Source organism: Lutra lutra, chromosome 8 (genome assembly GCF_902655055.1).
Source record: "Lutra lutra chromosome 8, mLutLut1.2, whole genome shotgun sequence".
Lineage (NCBI taxonomy): Eukaryota > Metazoa > Chordata > Mammalia > Carnivora > Mustelidae > Lutra > Lutra lutra.
Window position 1 is genome coordinate 119,326,902 of NC_062285.1, and position 27,020 is coordinate 119,353,921.

Below are 27,020 nucleotides of genomic sequence, written 5' to 3' on the forward strand. Positions count from 1 at the left end.
GGGTCCTGGGATGGAGCGTCGCATCATCTGGAAGCTTGTTTCTCCCTCTCCCTGCCTCTCCCTCTATGTGTTCCCTCTCTCGCTGCCTCTCTCCTCTGTCAAATAAATAAATAAATAAATAAATAAAATCTTAAAACAAAACAAAACAAAACTGTATTTTACTTATTGAAAGCTGATTATTTTACATAGGTTTAACATATAATTAAAGCAATTATAGAATAGAAAACTAAAATAACTAGAAGAGAAATAAAACATTTGATTTTATTATACATAGTATTTTTAGTTAAAAATTTACATCGCAAAAAAAATCAAATCTCATGGGTAAAATATTTAACTTGTTAAAGTTCAACAGCACAAAATTGCTTATACTTACCACCTAGTGAAGACTATCTCAAATTAATTTTCACTTACTCAAATTATGGCCCTTTGCAACATAACCGTCCAGGCTTTAAGCATGTAGTAATACCTTTCTGACATCTATTTCAATAGCTCCTCCCACTGGCATAGTTTCAATGATCAGATCTAGATAGCTGACCACCAAACCTTTCTGAACCAGTCTTAGGCACACTGCAAACTCAGTTTACCTACACATCTTGTCTTCAGAGAATTAGTTCCTTTTCCAATATCCTCTTATTAAAGATAGTATAGTATCATTCAAGTACCCAGGCTAGGTTTTGTTTTTTTTTTTCACTCGTCCCTCTCATCTTTTCCATACAAACACTCAATTTATCCTATATATATATATATATATTCATCACTCCCCAAGTCTTCTCATTTGCAGTTATCATTCTTATTATGCACTTTATCATTCCTGAGATACAGCAGTAACCTCCAAACCTGAGGTACAGCAGTCACCTTCCAGTCTTATCCAGACTCTTACTCTCTTCTATATTATCCTGGTGAATCAATCTTCAAGTTTTCTTTGAGCCTTTAACTCTTAAAATCCTGCTTCCCACGCGCACAGTCCCCCCATCCCCGACCCCTCCCCAGTGCTTGTGCTCTCTCAAATAAATAAAATCTTAAAAAAAAAAAAAAAAAAAGGAAGTCTAGGGACATCCTGGAGGCTCAGTGGGTTTAGCATCTATCTGCCTTCTGCTTGGGTTGTGATCGTGGGGTCCTGGGCTCCAGTCCCTCATCAGGCTCCTTGCTTGGCAGGGAGCCTGCTTCTCCCTCTGTCTGCCACTCCCTGTGCTTGTGCCCATGCTCTCTGACAAATAAATGAAATCTTAAAAAAAAAAAAAAAAAAGGTATATTTGAGAGAGAAAGAAAGAGAAAAAGAATAGGAAATTATGGGGGCTCAGTGGGTTGAGCCTCTGCCTTCGGCTCAGGGGTCGTGACCTCAGGGTCTTAGGATCAAGCCCCGCTTCCGGCTCTCTGTTCTGTGGGGGTCCTGCTTCCTCCTCTCTTTCTACTTGTGATCGCTCTGTCAAATAAATAAATAAAATCTTAAAAGAACAAAAAATAGGAAATTATGGATCACTAAAACTGCTCCCCACCCTCAACCAAGTGGTCATTTTTCCCTCAGGGAGAGTCAAGGCAGTTTCCTGATATTTTATAATATCCTACTTTCTCCATCCTTAACCACAGCCTACCACATGTCTTGTCCCATTTTGTGTGCATTCAGGTACCCCAAAAAGATTTTATACAAAAATTAACTGAGACATACTTTCTGACCCCTGATTAAAATTGTTTTAGGCACCTAATTGGCTTAGTTGGTACAGAATGCAACTTTTTTTTTTAACATTTTATTTGTCAAAGAGAGCGCAAAAGCACAAGCAGGGGGGACAACAGGCAGAAGGAGAAGCAGGCTCCCCCCTGAGCAAGGATTCCAATTGCAGACTTGATCCCAGGACCTTAGGATCACCACCCGAGCTGAAGGCAGACGCTTAACCAACTTAGCCACCCAGGTGTCCCCAGGATGCAACTCTTAATAGAGGATTCAGCTTTGGGGGGGAAGTGGGGAGTACAGGGAGGAGCAGAGGGGGATGGAGAGAGAGAATCTTAAGCAGGCTCCACACAGCGGGGAGCCAAACACACAGGGCTTGATCTCACAACTCTGAGATCATTACTTGAGCTGAAATCAGGAGTCAGGAGGCTTTACCCACTGACCTGGGCCACCCAGGAGCCCCTAGAGCATTCAGCTCAATCATGGTATCATGAATTTGAGCTCCATGCTGGGAGTAGAGATTACTTAAAAATAAAATGTTTTAAAAAATAAAAAATAAAAAAATAAACGGGCACCTGGCTGGCTCAGTTAGTGGACTGTGCAACCCTTGACCTTGGGTTGTGAGTTCAAGCCCCATGATGTGTGTAGAGATTACTTTAAAAAAAAAATCAAGTCTTCGGGGTGCCTGGATGGCTCAGTGGGTTGACACCTCTGCCTTCGGCTCAGGTAATGGTCCCAGGGTCCTGGGATCGAGCCCCGTGTCGGGCTCTCTGCTCAGCGGGAGCCTGCTTCCCCTCCTCTCTCTCTGCCTACCTCTCCGCTTGTGATCTCTGTCTGTCAAATAAATAAATAAAATCTTAAAAAAAAAAAAAAAATCAAGCCTTTTTTTTTTTTTTAAAGTAGGCTCCAAACCCAGTGTGAAGCCCAACACAGGGCTTGAATGCATGCCTTTTGAGATCAAGACCTGAGCTGATATCAAGAGTCAGAGGCTTAACTGACTGAGCCAGCCAGACACTCCCAAAGAAAAATCTTTAAAAAAATAAAAATAGGGGCGCCTGGGTGGCTCAATGGGTTAAAGCCTCTGCCTTCGGCTCAGGTCACGATCCCAGGGTCCTGGGATCAAGCCCTACATCGGGCCCTTTGCTCAGCGGGGAGCCTGCTTCCCTCTCTCTCTCTGCCTGCCACGCTGCCTACTTGTGATCTCTGTCAAATAAATAAATAACAATTTTTTTTAAAAAATTAACATTCCACTATTAAATTTGTTATCCTCAACAAAATGATCTTTTCAGCTGACCACTCCCTTTCCACCTATTTTATCTTAAGACACTTAGAAAACATGGAAAGCTACAATATCGTTAGCAAGCTTTGGAAATTCCTACAGGAGGTCAGTTACTAAAGATCAGTCACATAAAAGTCACCTCAATCCTCTAGTCATTGCAATTAGTAGCACAATTTTCAGATTCTTTGCTTTAAAAAATGTTAAATGTTAAATGTTTTTGTTAAAGATTTTATTTATTTGTCAGAGAAAGAGAGATACCACAAGCAGGCAGAGAGGCAGGCAGAGAGAGGTGGGGAAGCAGGCTCCCCTCTGAGCAGAGAGCCCAATGCGGGGCTCGATCCTAGGACCCTGAGATCATGACCTGAGCCGAAAGCAGAGGCTTTAACCTACTGAGCCACCCAGGCACCCCTAAAAACTATGTTTTTATGAAAGATAGGAAGTTACTGGAAAAATAAACATACAAAAAAACAGCCAAACTAATTACTATTTTAAAAAGTAACACAGAATAAGGGATCTGACCAATATACATACCTAAAAATTATTTTAAAATCTGAATAGATGTTAAATATTATGCTTTATTAAGAAGTTTCTCCCTTTTCATAGCTCATACTTAGTCAAATAATCATGACATTTGCATTTTATATAGTTCCCAGTGTGTCTCATAGCACAGTTTCACACATTTTTTAAAAAAATTGTTTAAAAGTCTTGAAAGACCACACACAAGATCAATCTAAACTCCTCAAAATGGCCTATACGAGCCTTCGAATTGGTGCACAGTATATACTTTTCTACTTTCATCTATGACCAGCCACTTCCCACACATCTTTTGTTAAAATGTTTTTATACACAGATGACCACTTTGTGAATAATTTCAATTTTTAAAATTTTTCATAACTGGGATATTTACTACTGCTTCAGGAAATGAGTGTGTATATTTTATATACATTCTACTTCAGTTAAAGAAAAAACATATGTACCACTGGGCATAAAGAATAAATATTTAGGGATGCCTGGGTGGCACAGTGGGTCAAGCGAAGGACTCAGTTTCAGCTCAGGTCATCTCTGGGTAATAGGATCCAGCTCCACCTTGGGCTCTGTGCTCAGCATGGGGTCTGCTTAAGACTCTCTCCCTATGTGCCTGTCCGTGTGTGCATGCGCTTGCTGTCTCTCTAAAATAAATCTTAAAAGGGGCACCTGGGTGGTTCAGTTGTTAAGCTTCTGCCTTCAGCTCAGGTCATGATCCCAGGGTCCTGGGATGGAGCCCCACATTGGGCTCCCTACGCAGCGGGAAGCCTGCTTCTCCTTCTCCCACTCCCCCTGCTTGTGTTCCCTTGTTTTGTTTCTCTTTGTCAAATAAATAAATAAAATCTTTAAAAATAAATTTTTAAAAATCTTTAAAAAAAGAATATTTAAATTTATCTCATTAGAGAACCTCCTAAAAGGATAGATATTAAAGAGTTGGCATATGTTGAATGCCAAAGATAATTTTTACAATAAAACTTAACTATTTTTTTTAAAGATTTATTTATTTATTTGAGGTGGGAGGGACAGAGTGAGAGGGAGAGAGAAACCCAAGCAAACTCCATGCTGAGCAGGAGCCCCATAAGGGCTGATTTCACTCAGAAATCATGACTAGAACCAAAATCAAAAGTCAGCTGCTTCCAAATGAGCCACCAAGGCGTGCCACAAAACTTAATTTTCTTTCAACAGTACCAAATAACCTAAACATATCCTCTAAAAGCTATTAAAAGTAGGAAGATCTGTTATTTTCCATAATAAAAGATAGAAGGAAATGGCAATTTCAATAGGAAGTAGGTCTTATGAATTACTAGCCACCTCAATCTTTGCATGTATTTGAATGACAATAAAAATAACCTTATCCATGGTAATTAGGGCAAACCCTACCCAGTCCTTATGAGCAGTTTCCAAATTTCCATTTATTTTATTAGTACCCTGTACTCTGAAAAGATGTTTGCAAAATGCCAAGGGTCAAGCATAGTGCCTGGTACAAAGGGCTTCAAAATTTTGAAGTTAGAAATTATTGAACGAACACAATGAACTCCCTTTTGCCTCTTAGGTATGCTATTATGCCTATTATGTGCTTTGGCACCTCTTGTCAATCATGATGTATTTCCTTTCCTTTATCCCTAGAAAGGCCCTGGTTATTCTTTCTTCCTCTAGAGACCTAGAATCTATAATTACTCTGATCTCACTTGAAACTCCTCATTAAACAAAAAAGGTACCTTTTTGCCCTGGACCTTCTTCATGTCTCTAACACTGCCTCCCCAGAAGCACAGAGATTGAATCTAGTTGATGATGTTCTAAGAAAAAGCTCGTGGAAAGCAAGTTTCTGCCACCAGGTTATTTGATTTCCTCACCCATCACTATTTTTAAGTATTTCAATCATCGGAAATTTTGTTCCAAAATATTTATCATTAGTGTCAGGCCACCATACTTCTACATCAATCTGGTGCTAATTTCTTAACAGTGGGGGAAACGTTCACAAAAAATTTGAGCATTGTAATATGGGTCTAGAAAACAGAATTCAAATACTTTGTGTAAAATGCCTAGACTATCATTCTAGCACCTTCATGACTTGGCCTATCATGCATAAATTAGCTTTTCCTATGTTATGGAGAACTCCACTAAAAGTGAATTCTTAATAATAAAGTTTTATGGTATCTGAAGGTGCTATGAAAAACCACCATACTTTAATAATCTTAATCACTGCCAGAAAGCCAGTATTATAAAATCCTTATTTTAGTTACTTGTCACCTATTTAGGTTGGGCCTAAGGGCAGAACAATTTCCCACATTTCCTGCCTTGATTAGACTCTTAAACCTGTGTCCTAGTCTCTCTAATCCCCCTCAACCAGACAATTCCAAGAATCCGGCAACCCGGTTTGTTCTGCCCAACATTACAGGAAGGAGAAAAACTTCCAAGCATCCTTTTTCCGCCACCAAGAAGCCAAGGTGTTGCCTTTCTCTGTATCTCTGTACCATTCAAAAACACAAACATTTACAGGGGGTTTTCCTCTACGTTAAGCAAATAGTCAGGTACTGGGGATACAAACAAAATACAATCAGACTCAGCCCTCAACCCAGTGAGCAGAAAATCCTCTTATATACCACCAATGCTATAATACTCAGTAAGATTCAAGTACGTAGAGGAAAAGTTCGGTAGCGGGTACATATGATAACTTATTCCTTTGTGTAGTAGAAAACGAAAAATTTGTGACAAAGGGGGGTAGAGACAATTAAGTAGAAACAATATATGTCAAATATTTAATCCGAATCTTCAACAGATTTTCCATTTTAAGAATTAGAAAAAGCGTATCATTGTATAGCATGCTTAACACAGATTCACTTAGCACTTAAATGTTTGTAAGCTAAAAGATCTTGGACAATTAATATTTTGAAAGAAAAACAAGATAAATGTTCAATCAAAACAGCTAAAAAAAAAGTTCAGCTTTCTACAATGTACGCATCGAACTCCTTGTTCAATATTAGAATATCTCTAAATTTCAATACGGATAATCTACAATGAAAAATCCTAGACTGAAAAATCTACCATCCATTGCAAAATTAATAGCTAGTATCCCAAAAGTTAGAGAAATCAGAGCAGGAAGGAGAGAAACTAAACAAAGTCAAAACGTTAAAAATCACTAAGTTCTGGGGGTGAGGTGGGGGAAATTAAACAAAAATAAAAATCTCTTTCAAGTCCCAAGATGCTAAATTAAGGATAAAAAGATTAAGGTTCTGAGAATACGAAGTTTTCCTCTCTTTCAAGACAACTAAATATTGAATCTCACTGAGATTATGAAATATTCTATAAACATGTGCTTAACTCCTGTTGGCTTTCTGAATTTGATCAGAGTGAATAGCCAATTCTTTTTCCTTGTTTACACTGAATACTGGTTTTAAGGACAACTCAAAATGGAATTCCAGGCCCAATGTTACCAACCCCCTACTTTTTCCCCACAGGCAGCTACTTCACAGATAATAAGGAATTCAAGTGCAGGGCCTGAAGGTCCTATTTCCATGCTAATTTCACAATCCCGTTACTTGCAAGATATGACCATTAGAGTTTAAGAGTGGGGGGACTCCGGAGGGCTTAAAGACAAAGCGACTCTCTCAAGAGTTGGCTAAATTGTTTACTTCCAAAATTAAAACTACAAGAAATTACCCAGTTACCAGAAGAATTTACAACAGGTCAAACTTGGTTGAAACAATTACCATGTTTCACTTTTTTTTTTTTTTTTAATTGGGAATGGGGGCAGGAGGAGGGTGTCCTACCGCCTCTTAAACTTGAGCATTTCTTTCTTCGAATGCTGACACATTTCTTATGCCTCAAAAATGGGTTTAGCCTATTAGCATTCCTTCCCCGAAGGCCAGCGGGGATGGTTTAGGAAGCTGGTATTCAAAAATCCTAAGTGTCTCTTAAGTGGTAGCAGGTGCTGTTAATGCAGGGACTCAATCCATGGAGGGAAGGCAAGCCTTTCCTCGCAAACGGAGGGCTAGAAACTGCCCTTCCAACGCCTCCCAGGGGGCTTGGAGCATCACTTGGCGGCAATCAGAGCAGGGGTAGGATTCGGTTTTATCTCCACAGAACCAGCTCTGCAGAGGGCCCCAGCGCGCATCAGATTCGCGATCACAGCTCCTCAACGCTCTCGAACGCCGGTCAGTGAACATCTTCCCCTCCGCATCCCCGAAAGTCTTGCTATTCCACCCCTTCTCCCAACTCGTCCCCCTCCAGCCCAGCGCGAGGTGGCTACGCGATGACCGGGGCCACAGGAACGCGGCTCCTCGCAGCATCTCTGGGCACTCTTGAGGTGGTCGGGCGCCGGGACCCCAGCCAGGGCATCGCACAACCCACCGAAACTTCCCAGAGGCGCCAATTCTAAATTCGCTGGACCCGCCGCCGCTGCCACCGCCTCCTCCTCGCGCCCCTGGGCTCGCTCCCCTCAGTCCGTCCGCAGCCCCCCCGTCCCTCCCTTAGGGATCCCCCTACGTCCTCCGCGGCGGGGAAACGCCGCCAGGTGCCTCCCAGCCCCGGGGGCTCCAGTGGAACCTTCGCTCCCGCAGAGACCCCGTTCGGGCAACCGCCGCAGCCGCGCGCCGGTCACGCACACTCACCAGCCCGAGCCCGAGCGGCCATCTTTGCGCTCACCCCGGGACCCCCGCCCCCGGGTTCGGTGGGGGCCGCGGCGGCGGCGGCGACGGCGGCGGCGGCGGCGGTGGTCCGGTTGAGCGGCTACGTCACTAGTGACCACGCCCCGCCCCGCTCCCCCCACTCCCCCCTCCCCGTGCCTTGGGAGTGTTGGGGGTGCAGCTCCACTCGGCGGCTGTCTACCCGCTGCGGGAGCAGGCCTGAAGGGCAGGAGGCACCCGGGCTTCCCGTCCGCGTCAGGGGATGCTTTTCCTGGCCTGCGTATGGCTCTGCGTAGACCGTAGCAGCTTCTTCCCAAGGCAGGCTTCGCACCTGTCCTCACCGTCGCGGCCTGGGACGGTACAGCCACTGTTGAGCACTTTTCTGTAAGATGCAGAATATTCCACGGACTTAAGTACTCTGCCACAGCATTTCTGCGACTCACACCGCGTCAAATTGTTTGGTAGAGACGCGCGCCAATTCCGTTATTTTCAAAATGAGTGCAAATTAACTGGCGTAGAAATTCCTCGAGAAAAAGTTTCCTTTCCGAGGTGCAACCTAGGTGTGAGCTCCAGGTTATCCCCCTTGAATTCGGTTTCCTCAGTTAGCAGTTGGGCAAGTAAGGTTCCACATTCAGCAGAGAGATTACTTTAAAAAAAAAAAAATCTTACTTTAAAAAATACTAAATGAAGGATACATAGGTCAAGCCAACTATATCTGCCATTCCTATTCTTCTGAGAGCTCTTTTTTTTATAAATTATCTTGTTGGAGTATATGGCCCCTTCTCTCTCTTTTCAAGAGTTTTTAGAGTGGGACGAATACCAGACCCAAAACCAGTCAATCTGTAGGAAGCTCTTCCAAAGCGCTCCTTGGGGCTCTGACAGTGGAGCATGAGGCTCTTGATCTTGGGGTTGTGAGTTCAAACCACATGCTAACTATAGAGATTAGTTAAAAACAAAAATCTTAAAAAATAGCTAGCTAAATAAAAGCACTTGTCAGTCTGTACAAGGTGAAAGGGGTTGAGATTAACTGAATAATGATTTAAACATGGCTTTAAATCTTTAAATCTAAAATTTCTTCCGCTACCATTTTATTCTGGGTCTTAACCTAGGCCTAAATTTTGGCATGTCTAGCTTGTTTCCTGATACCCCTTCGGAACCTCTCTGGGGGTAATCGAGAGGTTTTTCTCATGTAATTTTCCTATTTGTTTTACACCCATCTCATGAAATCTACGCTTTTTACTGTAACAACAACAACAAAAGTCTTCTTCCCTTCACATGTCATCAAAAGTCTTCCCCAAACTTACCCATTATAACCTCAAAATCAGTCTTTCCCCTTATCAACCTTTGACTGCTAGGTCAGTCTCTTTACGGTCTCACACACTTCGGGCACTTCCCACCTTTTAAATCAGGGCAGATGTTTGTCTCCTAAGTAGAAGGCCCTCCAACTTTCACTCCTGCAGATCATTACAATCAACTTCTTCCCGAGCTGGCCTAAGCTCTCACCTCCTGGAAATTGCTTTCCTAGTAACTAGGCTTTCAGATCCCCATCCCCCACACCCCAATACATTATTATGCAGTCACAGCTTTTGTCCTGAGTTCCGCGCCTGGTTCTCTCTGCTTTGTAACCTCTTTGGGGACAAGGAATGTGCACTTGCTCTGCTTGGGTGTCCCTCTACAGCTCTTTGTATGGTGCTGGCCAAAAATTCTCTTAAAAATGCTTAATGAATTGATGGAATTAGATGCTCCCTCGCATAATATGGGACTGTGGAAATGATGTGGAGGGGTTTCCCTTGTTTCCACAGTCCCCACACTGGGAGAAATGGCAATTTGCCCTTTTTCTAAGGTAAGTAGACAGTTTCCTAACAAGATATAATTTTAATGATTCTGATACCTCAGTTCTGAGGCCATGTCCCACTTGTGAAGTAGGTAGAACATAAACCTGTTGTTTCTTGGATCCTGAGAGTGTGAATAATTAAAGGAAGACAAAATCCTGCAATTTTTGTTTAACCTTACAGCTGCTTTTCAGTCTTTGTGCTCACTTTTAGAATTTTCTATTCCAGTCTTTCATGAAAATGAGAAATATCTTAGGAATCCTAATTGACAAAGAATTTAGGAGCCTGTTAACTTTGAGGAAGCTACAAGAATTTCCAGTTTGTTAGACTAAATGTTCCTATCAATAGTTTTAAAGTTAGGAAAGGTTCACTTGACAAATATTTTTTGGACACCTAATGTGCCTGGCACCATGCTAGGCACTGAGATGTCTATGACCTTCATTTCAATGATAGAAAGAGATAAAGGGTTTAATGGAGGAAATAGGGAAAGAAAATACTACAGGACTCAGACCTAAAGTTTGATTAAGGTGTAGCAACACCCTGCAGTTGATTTTTTAAAAATAGAGTGAGCCACAGAAACTTTAATTTGAGGAAAATATACAAGAAAAAAGTTGAGAGAGTAATACTGAAATAGAATGGCAGATGACAAGATATGGTCTTAGTAAGTGAATATAGATAGAAGAAAGTGAGCAGCAAGAAATGGCTTTAGAATTAGCCTTTTTAATTCTCTCTTTTTTAAGTAGACTCCATGCCTGGTGTGAGGCTTAAGATGGAGAATCCCATGCTCTACTGATTGAGCCAATCAGACACCGTTTTTAATTCTAAGAAAGAAAGAACAAGGGCTTTAACAGGTAGGGGGAGGCAAATGCAGGTTAAGAAGTAGAAGATACCAAAGCTGATTTAATTTTTTTTTTAAGATTTTATTTATTAATTTGACAGAGAGGCAGGCAGAGAGAGAGGAGGAAGCAGGCTCCCTGCTGAGCTCGATCCCAAGACCCTGAGATCATGACCTAAGCCGAAGGCAGAGGCTTAACCCTCTGAACCACCCAGGTGCCCCCAAAGCTGATTTAATTTTAAAGGACTGTTAAGTGTTCACTTGGTGGCCTGTGAGGGTAACTTGGACCTTGGAAATGAATTTCCAACATAACCTTACTGGAAACTGAAACTGAGCCCAGAGTTTTGGCAATAGCAGTAGCAAAATTGTGAAGCTAGAAATTTTGTGTCTCCTTTTTTTTTTTTTCCACCTTAAAGATTTTTATTTATTTTTCAGGGAGAGAGAGAGCACAAGCAGGGGGAGAGGCAGGCAGAGGGAGAAGCAGGCTCCATGCTGAAGAAGGAGACCGATGCCAGACTCAGTCCCATGACCCCAGGATCATGACCGGGAGTTCAAGGCAGATGCTTAACTGACGGAGCCATGCAGAAACCCTGGAGTGTGTGACTCTTGATCTCAGAGTTGTGAGTTTGAGCCTTACATTGGGTATAGAGATTACTTAAAAAGTCTTTTAATAAATAAATAAATAATAAAATAAAAATAAAATGAGATTTTAAGCATTGTGGAAATAAGTGGGATAGATATTTTCTTAAGCCTTGAAACCTTTCTAAGGATAACCTAAGGATGGGTATGTGTATAATGATAAAGCATGTTTATCTAGTTATCACAATGTATGACAGTTTATCTAGTTCTTTAAATGTGTTGCATGTTTTACTTCTGTCTCCTCTGTAAAGTTAGGAAAATAGTGTCTGTCCTCTTTTTCTTACAAGGATTTTTTTTTTTAAAGATTTTATTTATTTATTTGTCAGAGAGAGAGAGGGAGAGAGAGCAAGCACAGGAAGACAGAATGGCAGGCAGAGGCAGAGGGAGAAGCAGGCTCCCTGATGAGCAAGGAGCCAGATGTGGGACTCGATCCCAGGACGCCGGGATCATGACCTGAGCCAAAGGCAGCTGCCCAACCAACTGAGCCACCCAGGCATCCCTCTTACAAGGATGTTTTAAAGATCAAATGAACTTTTGCATATGTAAACCCTTCTGAAAGTGTAAAGAGAAAAAAGTATATGTATTTATCATTATTATTTCTCTCAGGATTATTGCTATCTTGTAAAGTTCTTTGAGGTCAGGAACTGAGTTTTGTTCATATTTATAATCCTTTAAATTGAGTTTCATTTCTGTACTAAAGGAATAGTTCACTGGAGGATAAACACTGTAGACGTTAAAATTAGTTACAGTACTGTGAGAAACATTTTGAACAAAGTTTTAGACTCCCTTTCTCATAGAAAGCAAAGAAAGGATCTGGAAAAGTATAGAGAGAAAGGACAGGGGTTAGAGTTGAAATTTTAACTTATAACGCTTTAGTAAACCATGCCAAGAAGATATTAAGAATACCTTTTTCTTTTTTTAAAAGATTATTTATTTATTTGACACAGAGAGAGAGACAGCCAGGTGGAACAAAGGCTGGGGGAGGGAGAGAGAGAGGGAGAGGGAGAAGCAGGCTTCCCGGTGAACAGGGAGTCTGATGTGGGGCTGGATCCCAGGACCCAGGGATCATGATCTGAGCTGAAGTCAGACACCTAATGAATGCAGCACCCAGGCACCCCCTAAAAGTACCTTTCATGAAGGAAAGTACTCTTTATTCTTCTCCTTTTTCTTCTTCTTCTTCTTTTTAGTTAATTAAGTTATCTCTGTACCCAATGTGGGACTCGGATTCATGGCTCTGAGATCAAGAGTGGCTTCTTTTTCCAACTGAGCCAGACAGTGATCTTTCATGAGGAAAGATTATTGAGGTATTTAAATTTTATTTTAACTTTGTACATGTTTTTAAGCCCATTCTTAAAAAAGGGGGGAGGGGCACCTGGGTGGCTCAGTTTGTTAAGTAACTGCCTTTGGCTCAGGTCATGATTCCGGGGTCCTGGGATCAAGCATCTCATCAGGTTTCCTGCCTAGTGGAGAGTCTGCTTCTCCCTCTCTCTGTCCTTCTCCTGACTCATGCGCTCTCTCTCTCTCAAAAAAAAAAAAAAAAAAAATATATATATATATATATATATATATATACATATATATGTATATATATAAAGAAAAGTATAGGTGGTTAATCATAATTGTTTGTATAATTATTTACATCTTCCCAAACCATTTAGAAATTGATATAGTTCAGTGTTGCAAAAAGCCAAAAAGCTGAATATAAAGCAGCAATCAATGCAGCAAAGTACTACATCAATTAAAGGAAACTTCATACTGTAGTTTCAAGATATATGCATGCAATAATAATAAAAAAAAAAAAAAGCCGGGGTGCCTGGGTGGCTCAGTGGGTTAAAGCTTCTGCCTTCCGCTCAGGTCATGATCCCAGGGTCCTGGGATGGAGCCCCGCATTGAGCTCTCTGCTCAGTGGGGAGCCTGCTTCCTCCTCTCTCTCTGCCTGCCTCTCTGCCTACTTGTGGTCTCTGTCTGTCAAATGAATAAATAAAATCTTAAAAAAAAAAAAAAAGCCAACAATTCTGGGGCACCTGGCTGTCTCAGAAGGTAGAGCATATGATTCTTGATCTTGCAATTGTAAATTTGAGCCCCACCTTGGGTGTAGGGATTACTGAAAAAATAAAATCTTAAAAAAAAAAAAAGAGCTAACAGTTCTTCATGTGCAGGAGCTAGGATGATCACTTTGCTTTTCTCTGCCATCTTAAGGTGACTTCCTTTCAGGCCAGAGGGCCCACTTGGTGACATCATTGCTTCAGCCATCTAGTATATGTAGGCTTCTCCTTGTTCAGCTAACCAGAGATTAATGAAATTCTAGAAAACAACATTTCCAGAGGAGAGTCTTCAAGGGAAAAGAAGTTGTATGTAAGGCAGATAGTCTTCATCTATTTCATTTTATCTCTGGTCCTAAAACTAGTGTTTATAGAACTAAGCACAACATAGGCTTTATACAGGTTTCTTAATTTCTAAATGAGATGTATGGCTCCTGATCTTTAGAAAAATAATGAAGAATCAACCAATCAGTAGAAAACAAAAGCTGACATAAAAGAGGTCTTCTTAGCAACAATGAGGTTTTCTTTCATCTCTTCGCATGAATGTCTCAGAACGGACCACAGAAGGAAATTCGTATAACTTTACTATTTAACACTTATGAAATTGTTTCTTCTTTTCATGCAAATGAATGATAGTATTAAAGAACGACTTAAACATTTAACTTTTTTGCTTATGCTTATAACATTTTACTGAATTAAGACAAAACTGGCTTAATATTGTCTTTAGTTAATCACAAAATTAAACTGGGCAAAAGAATTATAATTTGACTAGTCTCATTGTGAATAATTTTCTCCCTTTTTGCTTACTACTGATGTACCTGTAATGAAGATTAGGGTTATTCCTACAAAAAAGTCCTATAAAGTATGCGTTTGATGTGTTGGTATGATGGGATGCCAGGGAAAACCAAACTTCCTTGGCTCCATTATGAGGGTCAGAAATACCCATTTTATTAACATAATTTAACAATTAAGGTTAAAATGCAAATCTGGGAGAAGATAATTTGTTCAGCTTCTATCAGTATTTTTTTCCAAGCAAGATCCACATCAAACATGGGGCCTGAAACCACAACCCCGAGATCAAGAGTTGCATGCTCCCTGACTGAGCTAGCTAGGCACTCCAAGCTCTGATCAGTTTTACTATCTTAATGCAAATCAGTGAATTAGATAAATGAATAGTGCTCTGAAGATAATGGGAAATAGCTTTTTAAACTTGGGGAGTGACAGGGGAAAATGAGAAACACTCATAGATATTATGTTGCCTCAGAGGTCTGATCAAGAGTAGAACAGCATCAGGGTACTCACTGGGTCTTTGGGGGAAATAGAGGGACTCTGAATGAACGAAAAACATTTTATCTTAAGATGAGCGCTAGTTAGGAAGTCCAACACTTTAAATATCTCTCAAAATGTTAAGAATTATTTCTTCATAGTCAGCTCTGGGCCTAAGAATAAAAAGAACCTTTTTTGCAAGTCATTTAGCCTTCATGCATCTCAATTACTTTCTCTGAAAATTACAAAACTGACTCAGCAGAATTCACATTGTTGTTTTGAGGATTATGTGAATGCTATTGTAAACTGAGAACTACTACATGAATTCAAAGTAAAACTTAAGTACAAAAGGTGGAGGGGTGCGTGGGTGGCTCAGTCAGTTAAGTGGCTGTTTTCATCTCAGGTCATGATTCCAGAATCCTGGGATGGAGCCCCATGTCAGTCTCCCTGCTCAGCAGGGAGTCGCTTCTCCCTCTGTCTTTCCCCCTGCTCATTCTCTCTCTCTCTCAAATAAATAAATATCTTTAAAATAACAAAAGGAATAAAGTATACCTTTTTTAAAAAAGTGGATAATCTTTCTATATAATTTACAAATTCTTTTACTGACACCAGTAAAAATCAGAATTGCGTTATTCCTTTTAGATGCTACTGTATGTAACACAGAGATGTGACAAAATTTTTAAATGATAATAGTTCCCAGTAAATGTTAGCTGCTGTTATTATTGTTGAATCATATCTTACTATGTAAGGTACTTGGTTGCTAAGCTTTTCTGCTTCTTCCATTTCTTTGTTCTCTTCCTTTTCACTGGCTCCTAAACCTCTGCTTTTAAACATGCAGTTTTCACATCCTGAAAGAAATTGCCTGACTTATAGCTTCTTGTCTCAACCACTTTATTTCTCTTCTCCCTTATAACATCAAAATGCTTGGATCAGTAGATCTCAGTGGCATAGAAATAGTTGCCATGAAACCATGTTTCATCACAATCATTAATAACTCATTTTCCTTCAGTCTCCTATTTAGACATATGTCTTGCCTCCCCCTGCCCACTTTACTTACAGTTTCTTTCTTTTTTTACTTACCATTTCTTTTTTTTTTTAAGATTTTTATTTATTTATTTGACAGAGATCACAATAGGCAGAGAGGCAGGCAGAGAGAGAGGAGGAAGCAGGCTCCCCCCTGAGCAGAGAGCCCGATGCGGGACTCGATCCCAGGACCCCGGGATCATGACCCTAGCCGAAGGCAGAGGCTTTAACCCACTGAGTCACCCAGGCGCCCCTACTTACCATTTCTTAATTCATCATTAGTATTCTGTGTACCATTATAACCTCAATGATTTTATGTATTGTCAGCCACTAATAGAACATTTTATGGGTTAGGGGCGCCTGGGTGGCTCAGTGGGTTGGGCCTCTGCCTTTGGCTCAGGTTGTGATCTCAAGATCCTTTGAACTCAGTTTTCACCAAAATGAGAGAAGTTGGATACATAGCAAGTTGTGACAGGCTATTTTTTTTTTCTTCTTTTCAGGTGAACTGACTCCTGTAGGAATGGAAATGCAACTTTGGAGTCACTTCGTCTAGGTAGTGTTCTAACCACATACTCTAAACTGTATAGCTACCAGAATTTGATGGATGACAACATAGATTTTAAACTAAGCTATGTAGTATAATTTGTTCAACTTTTGACTGAGTAGATTTTATTGAAGCCTTTGTAGTGATGCGGTAGGATTTAGATGCATTAGTTCATACGTATTTTGTTTTCTCAAGTAAATGCATAACAGTATAAACTAGCTAAAAAGATTTCCTTAAGTGTTTTTGTTGGCATGTCGGTATTAACAATTGGGACTTGAGTGTTTTAGATTTCATCTGAAATTAATGGTTCGAATACAATAAATGGTTTTCATGGTTGTCATCTTTGATTAATGTAATATTAAACCTCTTGAGTATATTACACCACTACTTCTGTTATTCAACTGACAGATTTGAAAAATAATAAAGACAGAATATCTGTCTTACAAATACATTAAATGTATGTATAGTCTTTGATTTTGTCAGTTAAGATACCTTTGCCGTTTTCAGAGGCATTTGGCTTTCTTCTTTTAGCAGGTTTTGTCACTAAATCTACCAACATACTTTCAGTAACTTGATTAACAAATCTGAAGGGGGGGAAGGATTATGAGTTATCTCAAAGATATATTAAGGACCTCATTTCTAGGGGCATGTGGGTAGCTCAGTCAGTTAAACGTCTGCCTTTGGCTCAGGTCATGATCCCAGGGCCCTGGGATAGAGCCCTGCATCAGGCTCCCTGCTCAACGGGAAGTCTGCTTCTCCCTCTCCCACTCCTCCTGCTTGTGTTCCCTCTCTTGCTGTCTCACTCTGTCAAATAAATAAATAAAATCTTAAAAAAAAAGGACCTCATTTCTATATATATATAGACTGAGGAAAGGAGAAGTTATACATTAGTTATAAAGCCTTTTACTGCAGAACAATTTATACCTTAAAAGATTTTCACATACATTATCTTTATTCATCCTTATCAATACATAGCTTAGGAAATTAAGGTATTAAGTGACTTCTTTGAAGCCACACAGAATTCATCAGACCTGGGATTAGAAAACAGTTCTTCTTGGGTGCCTGGGTAGCTTAGTCAGTTAAGTATCTGTCTTTGGCTCATGATCCAGAGTCCTGGGATCAAGTCCCATGTTGGGCTCCCTGTTCAGTAGGGAGTCTGCTTCTCCCTCTGCCCTTCACCCTGCTTGTGCTCTCTCTCTCTCTCTCTCTCTCTCTCTCAAATAAATAAATAAAATATTTTTTAAAAAGAGGGAAACCAAATTTTCTTATGACCAACCATTGTTCTTTACAGTATATCTTATAGATACCATGGAAATGATTTCTTTTGAGAACTAGTTACTAAGACACCTCCAACCCCTCAACTTATCTACTTGTGAAAAAATTGTACTTAAGCCTGACTGTCTAAATCAGACAGAATGTAGTGTGTTAGAATCTCCAAGCAGAATTTGTGTAGGAATAATGAGAAAAATTGGTTTGGAGAACTTTACCTACAGTTTATCTCCTGTTAGATTCCTGCCTTGCTAAGCTAATTTGACATATATTTCAAGGTGTCCAAATTGATTGAGATGTTGTTCTATCATAAGTTATAGAAGTGCTTCCACTATAATTTATTCACTCATAGGTAAACTCATTGCCTTGAAGAATGGAAAGAAAAACAGGTAAGAAAAGACGGTCTCAAAGAAGAAACAGAAATACATGTGCTTTCTAAACTACTCATTGTAAGAATGGGTGGGGGGATCAGCTGGCTCATAATTAAGGCTTTACTCATCTTCCTTATCTGAGCTGTAACTTTATTTTTAAAAAATATTTAATTTATTTATTTGACAGAGATCACAAGTAGGTAGAGAGGCAGGCAGAGAGAGAGAGAGAGGAGGAAGCAGGCTCCCTGCCAAGCAGAGAGCCCGATGCAGGGCTCGATCCCAGGACCCCGGGATCATGACTTGAGCCGAAGGCAGAAGCTTTAACCCACTGAGCCACCCAGGCGCCCCTGAGCTGTAACTTTTTTTTACTCCATCTGCATTTTATGTGAAATGCATTGATGGTCACAAATCTGTTTCTTCTGTCACACTCAGTGATATAGAAAGTGTCCTAATAAGCACTAGCATCCAAATAATAAGTGGGACAGCGGGGGGATGAAATGACTGGTCCAAAATCATACAGGGATACTTAGCTTCCTGGATCCCAAAGCAGAGCTGTTCCCTCTAAGACTTGGTGATTCAGTAACCTCATGTTATTAGAAAATTCTCCATTAAGGGAAACAAAAATTTGTTTTCTTGTAACCTTTACCCTCTGGGCCTAATTCTGCCTCCCAGGACCTCACTGCTTGTACTGCTTTCTCCAAACTCCTGCACCCTCCTCAGCCCACCTCAGTCTCTTATGTCTTGTGTAGCTTAATTTCAGAAGTTGTTTTGTTTCCTGAGGATATATCACAACCAAGAGTTTTCAGTATGTAAGATCTTTTTCTCTTTTTTCATTGCCCACTTTTGCCTACTCGCAGAAGATTTAACATACCTTTAATACATTTTGTCCTTCCTCCTACCATCCCCTGTCTCCAATCTCTTCTTTTTATTTTTACTCCTTATTTTAGATAATAGAACCATCATTTAGTCAATCATTTATTTTAGGTACCTTAGGATCATTTTTTACTCTCTACCCTCGCATTATCCATCACATTGAATAGGGGCCCAATCTTGCCAGTTCTGTGATTAAAGTGTCTCTGAGACCCATTTCTTTTTCCATTGCTACTGCCCCAGCTCTCATTCTCATTATCCCTTGTTAGAGCCATTATAATTAGCCTCTGTGCTAGTTTCCCTGCTGCTTTTCTCTCTGTGCCACCCTACTACATGGTCAAAAGTCAATTTGATGAGAAAAATGAGGTATGCATATAATAAAAAATTAGAGAATAGCACAAGATAGAATTTATAATCCAATGCTTAAAGTTGTGCATGGGCCACTTAGTTTCATGTAAAGTCAGTTAAAGGTGGTTATCACCCTGAAAATTTCTGGAGAAATCTGTCTGGAAATGGTGTAAGGGACAGGTGAGATATTGATATGCAGAGGGGAGTTTAAAAAAATGCCCCACTTTTTAATGAATGAATTAGCTAATTTGTTAATTAATAATGACAACAATAAAATAACTACCTATAGACATTGGGGAAGGTATGTGCAATTGTGAGTGCTGTGAAGTGTGTAAACCAGATGATTCACAGATCTGTACCCCTTGGGCTAATAATACATTATATGTTAATTTAAAAAATTGTTTTTGAAAATAAAACTTCCAAAAATTTGAAAAAATAAAATGATTACCATCTAATTGAACACCTATATTATGTTAGTTTGCAGGATGGGCATTATTGCCTGTCTTCCTGGCCTTTCTGATCTGGGCTGCAGATAAGGTAACTGAGCTCTGAAATTTTGAAATAGTTTGCTTAATATCACAGTAAATTTCAGAACTGGGACTTAAACTCATGTGTGTTTGGTTTTTAAAGCTCAGGGTTGTTTTGCTGTTTCACTAAAACTCATTCATTTATCTCTGGCAGTATAGAAATTAGTACAGACAAATGGTGTTAAAGAAGATTGCAAGCTCATATATCTGATTTTTGAGGTTATTTCTTTGGCACCATGGGCTATGTTCATTATCTTCATCATTTATAATCAGGGGATAGATTAGAGGTAAGACATCACTACTGCCTTCCAAGAGTTCAGTGTGATGGGGAAGACAGGCAATATAATGTGATCAAAGTTATAATAATGAGAAAAGATCAGCAATGTGGTTAAGGCTCAAAAAACTGTTACTTTATAGCCCTGCTTCTGACAGTAACTAGTTGTTTCTTTTTTAAAGTAGGTTCCATGGGGGCACCTAGGTGGCTCAGTGGGTTAAGCCTCTGCTTTTGGCTCAGGTCATGATCTCAGGGTACTGGGATCAAGCCCCTCATCGGGCTCTCTGCTCAGCAGGGAGCCTGCTTCCCCGCTCTCTCTGCCTGTCTCTCTGCCTACTTGTGATCTCTGTCAAATAAATAAATAAAATCTTAAAAAATAAATAAATCAGAATAAAAAAAAATAAAGTAGTTTCCATGCCCAACATGGGGCTCAAAGTCAGGACCCCAACATCAAGAATCATATACTTTACCAACTGAGCCAGCCAGGTGCCCCGATAGTAACTTGTTTAGACAAGTCATTGTCTAAAAAAAACAGAAGTTTGTTTTTCCTATTCTGTAAAATGAAGAGGTATGGCTAAATAAGGGAATTTCTTATTGAAAATTCATTGCCTTTTAAAAAAAGTATTTTTTTATTTTTATATTTTGTTTATTTTAGTTATCTCTGTACCCAACGTGAGGTTCAAACTCATTACCCTGAGATCAAGAGTCACATGCTCTTTGGTCTGAGCCAGCCAGGTACTCCCTCATTATTATTTTTATTCCTAACCTTTAGTTCCATTTTTGCTTTTCCATTTCATTCATTTGCTGACTTATTTATCATTCCTTCAGTCCACTGAGATTTATTGAGTATTTTCTATGTTCCAGGTGCTTTGTGGTACACTGGGAACACAAACATAAGATATGGTAACTCCTTCCCTTACAGATTGTCATTATTACTTAGAGGTAAATTTAATGTAGTGTCACAATAGAGGTATTTACAAAGTGCTGTGGAGTACAATGGACAGAGTGTAGGGTGGGATGATGATGAAGATGGTGAGGGGGAAGACTTGACAAGGAATTGACATTACAAAGACTCTTGAAGACTGAGAAGGAATTTGCTAAAACAAGTACTCATGGGGGATTACTGGGTGACTCAGTGGTTTAAGAGTCCAACTCTTGATTTCGACTCAGGTCATGATCTCAGGGTTGTGAGATCAAACCCTGTGTAAACCTCCTCACTCGGTGGGGAGTCGGCTTGAGATTCTCTCCCTCTCTCACCCATGTGCTGTGCTCTCGCTCTCAAATAAATAAATCTTAAAAAAGGAGAAAATGTTCTAAACTTTCTGTCTTTAATCCTTCTCTTCCCATTATATTTTTTAAAAAATTTTTGATTAATTTTTAAAAAGATTTTATTTATTTATTTGACAAAGACAGACAGAGACAGCACAAATAGGGGAAGCAGCAGTCAGGGGGAAAGGGAGAAGCAGGCTCCCCAGTGAGCAGGGAGCCCAATGCAGGGCTTGATCCCAGGGCGCTGGGATCATGACCTGAGCCAAAGGCAGCCACTTAATGACTAAACCACTCAGGTACCCCTTAATTAATTTTTTAAAAAGATGTATTTATTTTAGAGAGAAAGAGAATGTCCAAGTGGCAGGAGGGGTAGAGGGAGAGAGAGAACCCACAACCAGACTCCCTTGCTGAGGGCAGAGCCCTACCCGAGTTTGATCCCAGGACTCTCATCATGACCTGAGCCAAAACTAGTTGGCCCCTTAACTGACTGAGCCACCCAGGCACTTTGTAGTCCCATAATCTTTAAAAGTTAACCCAGTTAGGCTTTCATCTCTATCATTCCATAGAAGTAGCTCCTGTAGAACTACCTGGTAATACCAACTTCTGAATTTTGATAAACAGAGGTCAATTCTTAGTTTTCATCATTAGGGGCATTAATGCAATTGGTCACTTTCTCTTCCAAGAAATATTTACTTTCTTTTGTGTCCCAGGAATACCACCCTTTCCTAGTTTTCTTCCTCCCTCATTGGTTGTTCCTTCTCAAGCTTTTTTGCAGAATCTTTCTCTTTTCCACACTTTTTATTATCTAATTTATTTATTTATTTATTTACTTACTTTCTTTTTAAAGATTCTACTTATTTATTTGACAGAAAGAGAGAGACAGGGAATATAAGCTGGGGGAGTGGTAGAGTTGGAGAAACAGGCTTCCCACTGAGCAGGGAGCCCAATTCTGGGCTCGATCCCAGGACCCTGGGATCATGACCGGAACTGAAGGCAGAGGCTTAAACAACTGAGCCACCCAGGTGCTCCTATTTATTTACTTTTAAGTAAACTCTGTCCCTAATGTGGAGCTTGAACTCACTGTTATAAGCCACGTATAGGAGCCATTATGATAAGGAAAGAGATTAAAAGGCATCTTTTCCTGGAACATTTTGGAAAATTGAACTTTTATTTTCTTTTTAGCCCTCAGAAGAAAATATACAGGTTATACTGTTCTATCCCAGATTATGAGGTTTGGACTAGAAAATGTTTCACCAAATGATGATTTCACCAAATGATAGGGATAGTTGTCATATGCAAAACTGTCATCTAAGAAGGACCTCTCTATCATTCTGTCAGCCGAAGAGCAGCAGTACTTGATGGCATACTGGGCTGTCTTGGACTTCCTCTGGTTTGGTTATTGGAGGTATTTTATTACCAGCCTGTTTTTGTGAAGCTGTGCTTGTACTGGGTGTGATCCGCTGCCTCCGGGATTGATTTAGCCAATTTGGCTGGTTGGACAGGCATCTTCTCTATTTCTTCCCACTTGTTGTTTCCTTCTGCCAGAAACTATGCTCTTTCAAAGAGGACTACCTTCCCAAATGAAGCTGTATTTTATAAGTCTTTGTCTTTCTGAAAGTCTAATCTAGCATGAATCTAAAAGATGATATTAGAGTATGATGAAATGCTATTGTATCAAAACTTTGAAAGTAGGTGTGACTAGGAAAGATTTTCAGGGTATGAATTAGAATAAAATTTCAGTGATTTTGCAATCAAAACAGACCTTGATTAAAATTCTTTTTCTTCCCCTGCATAGTAGGTAATCTCACAGAGTTGTTTTAAGGATTGAATGAGTTAATATATGTAAAATAGGCATGGCCAATTACTTAGGCACATGATAAATGATAAGTATTTGCTGATGGTGGTAATAGTATATTATTATGGTGACATATTTTATTGCTGCAGATAGCAATAGCAATAGTAAGAATGAGCTACACAGTTAAAAGTACTAGGTTAGAGGGGTGCCTGACTGGCTCAGTCAGTAGAGTATGCAACTCTTAATCTCAGGATTGTAAGTTATCTCAGGATTGTAAATTTGAGCCCCACATTGGGTATAGAGATTACTTGAAAACAAAATCTTAAGAAAAAAGTACTAGGGGAGCCTAGGTGACTCAGTCAGTTAAACATTTGCCTTCCGCTTGGGTTATGATCTCAGGGTCCTGGGATCAAGCTCTGTGTGGGGGTCCCTCCGGAGCAGGGAGTCTGCTTCTCCTTGTCCCTCTCTGTTGCTCCCCCTGCTAGTGCTCTCTCACTTGTACTCTCTCTCAAATAAATAAATACAATCTAAATAAGTAAATAAATATTTTTTAAAAAGTACTACATTGGGTGGTAGCAGTTGATGATTTCTTTCTTTCTTTCTTTCTTTCTTTCTTACTTTCTCTTCTTTTTGTAAAGATTTTATTTATTTGACAGAGAGAGAGAATACAAGCAGGGGGAGTGGGAGAAGCCGGCCTCCCACCCAGCAGGGAGCCCTACACGGGATTCTATCTCAGGACCTGAGCTGAAGGCAGATGCCTAATGACTGAGCCACCCAGGCACCCCCAGTTGATTGCTAACTCTGATAGCCACTGTACTTTATTATAGAGTAGGGAACAATCAATTTCTGGACTATTCAGTTTAAAGTTATGTTAGTCATACATATTTACTGATTTGTTTTTAAATTATTAGAAGTTTATTAATTTTTTTTAGTAGTCTCTACACCAAACATGGGGTATGAACTCACAGCCTCGAGATCAAGAATGTATACTCTTCTGACTGATGCAGCCAGATGCCCCTGTTTGCAATACATCTAATATGAGGACAAATGGGGGCGCCTGGGTGGCTCAGTGGGTTAAGTCTCTGCCTTCGGCTCAGGTCATGATCTCAGGATCCTGGGATGGAGTCCCACATTGGGTTCTGTGCTCAGCAGGGAACCTGCTTCCCCCTCTCTCTGCCTGCCTCTCTGCTTACTTGTGATTTCTTTTTTTTGCTCTTTGTCAAATAAATTGATAAAATCTTAAAAAACAACAACAACTGTATTTTTCTTTTCTTCATTATCTTTTTTCTCCAGTAATTTACTATCTACCTAGTAAGGACATAGCCCTGTGATCCCTGGCTTCTTTATTTTTTAAAAAAGATTTTATTTGGGGCACCTGGGTGGCTCAGTGGGTTAAAGCCTTTGCATTCGGCTCAGGGCATGATCTCAGGCTCCTGGGATCAAGCCCCACGTCGGGCTCTCCGCTCAGCGGGGAGCCTGCTTCTCTTCCTCTCTCTCTGCCTGCCTCTCTGCCTACTTGTGGTCTCTATCAAATAAATAAAAATCTTAAAAAAAAAAAAAAAGAATGGAAGAGTTGAGTTAAAAAAAAAGATTTTATTTAATTATTTGAGAGAGATACCATAAATGGGGGTAGGAGCAGAGGGAGAAGCAGATTCCCTGCTGAGCAGAGAGTTTCATGTGGGATCATGACCTGAACCAAAGGCACTCTAAAAGTGTCTAAAGACACTCTACTGTGAGTCACCCAGGCGCCCCACAACTTTTGCTTTAAAAAAATATATATATTTATTTTTTTTAACGTTTACTTATTTTTAGTAATCTCTACACCTAACCTGGGGCTTGAACCAGAGATCAAGGGTTGCATGTTCCACCTACTGAGGTAGGCGCCCCTGCAGCTTTTGCTTTTCAAGGTACTGTGTCCTGGAGCTAGGTTTCTAGCTCTCGTGACTGAGTGCTTTTAGGAATAATTGCAAAGAAGCAGGAAATGTGGATGACCATTTTTTCTTCAGTTAGTGCAACCAGTGTAGGAAAGATGCTTATTGGAAAGTAGATCAAGAGTGTAGTTGTTTTGTTTTTTTTTTTTTTTTTTTTTTGTTTAGGTTTAGTTTTGTTGGTTTTTGGTTTTGGTTTCTAAGTGAGCTCTAAACCCAGTGTGGGGTTTGAACACACTGCCCAGAGCTCAAGAGTCACCTGCTCTACCTACTGAACTATCCAGGTGCTCTATGAAGGTAGTTTTGATAGAATATGCTTCTGTAATTCTCTAGCAAAGAGTTTTTAGGTTTGGAAGAGACCTGATAAAGTCCAGGCCAGTGTTGATCTGGACATCCTTGGGTCCCTTCTTCATTTCCCTCCCATCATCTTCCCCTGTCTTATGATCCTAGTCACAAAGAACTCACAGTTTCCAGAGGCAGCCCTTCTGTTTTAGGACTGCTGTTGGTAACTTTTCCTGATGTCGAGTAGAAACTAGGCTTCTGGTAGCTTCTTATTTGTCCTACAAATGATTGAAAGAGCAATTTTCATAGATCTGAAACAAGTTTAGTCTATTTTTATTGCATGGTTGACAGAAGTGAACCCTCAATGTGCTCTATCTCATTATGGATTTATGAGATTACCGTCCTTTATGCAATACTTTTGTTTTTCAAAGTGCGTTCTGTATAGTACATTGTATTTTGTCTTAGGCTGTCATCTGAGAGGAGGCTGGGATAATTACACACACACACACACATACACACACACACACACACACACCCCTAATCCTTATGAGGTAGATATTATTTCCATTTTACAGATAAGGAAACTGAAGTTAGATAACTTCAAAATAACCCAAATAGAAAACTACATTGGCATTTAGATCTCAGAGGCTCCAAGAGATTAATGCCTGGCCTTTTGAATCCTTGGACTTTTCACTGCAATATGCTGTCTGATCAAATGGAGTATCTTGTGGTAGCAAGAAGGTAAGAGACCTGAGAAGGTCACAGAACTTGTTTTGGAGCTGGAGTCAGTCTTATAGTCTCTTGGTTTTGTTTCTACTTGCTTGTGTAGTATAGTGGGTGTTATTGGCTTGAAAGTATAAATTTGGCTCCATTTTTTTTTTTTCCCAGTGTGGTTGCAGACAGAGGTGCCTCTTTGATCCTTGGATTTAAAAAGAACCTGTTGGGGGGAAAAAAAAAAAAGAACCTATTGATGTTTTTAGGACTGTATGAATGGCAATCTGCTCCAAAATTGGACTGTGCCTCTACTGTGAGATGATTCCACTCTAAGATTTCCAGTTTGATTGCTTTTAAGACATAGTATAGAACCCAGTTCTTTCCATAAGCCTGGCCAGTTCTGATGGAACCCAGTGCTGAGACAAGAAAATACAGTCATTTCCCCAGAGGATTAGGGAGCGAATGAAGGTACAAGGCTACCTAGCACCATCCTCAAATGGGCAGGCTTTTTGCTAGATATTTTAACAATAAAGTCAAAGTTAATTGATGGGTCTGATCAAGAATAATAATCAAAATGAAAGGCTTTTGTTTTCCAAAACACTCCAAACTCCAAACTCCGCAGAGATGGTTTAAATATACATAAAAGCCCAAATCTTCTACCCTAACAGGACAGAAATCAATCACAGTTCTCAGAATTCTCTTTTTTCTCAGGCTCACCTGTCCACACTTCAGAACTTTCTGAATTCTCAGACTTTACACCGATGGCAGACTCCAGCTCCACTCATCCAAAGCTTTCCATTTTGGTCAGTTTAAGTTCCTAAAGAGGCAGCTGCCATCAGAAGGCTAGTTATTATGAGCTCACGCAGGGCTGTGGGGGAGGGGTGAGCTGGCCTGTGGGGTCTCCCCTATCCAGGAGCTGGTCACTCCACTTCAAACAAATCTGCATCACACTGGAGTTTCCACCCCTTTTTCTATGTCAATGATCCCCATTTGTCCCTAGTGCCTGGGGTTTCAGGTCCTGGTGAGCCATTCTCATGTTATCTTCCTTTTGTTTTTAGGCTTAATTCTGCTTTAACGACAATTATCATTTATTCTGT

At 40.1% G+C, this 27,020-nt stretch overlaps 1 protein-coding gene across 8 annotated transcripts in view; it reads right to left on the reverse strand.

The window, feature by feature from the left end:
• USP44 (ubiquitin specific peptidase 44) overlaps nt 1–26,814 on the reverse strand; it is a 46,838-nt gene extending 20,024 nt beyond the window's left edge. Inside the window, exons 1-3 of one of the 8 annotated variants that reach the window (XM_047739821.1) lie at nt 26,641–26,814; nt 25,393–25,487; nt 8,437–8,741 (exon numbers count right to left, since the gene is read on the reverse strand). The gene's annotated coding sequence lies outside the window, so the exon portion shown is untranslated. Of the gene's footprint in view, nt 1–8,080; nt 8,202–8,426; nt 8,742–9,399; nt 9,635–25,287; nt 25,351–25,392; nt 25,488–26,640 lie in introns of those variants that run through there. The other 7 variants (XM_047739820.1, XM_047739819.1, XM_047739824.1 and 4 more) reach the window with 7 other exon arrangements.
• Between the last annotated feature and the right edge of the window lie 206 nt (nt 26,815–27,020).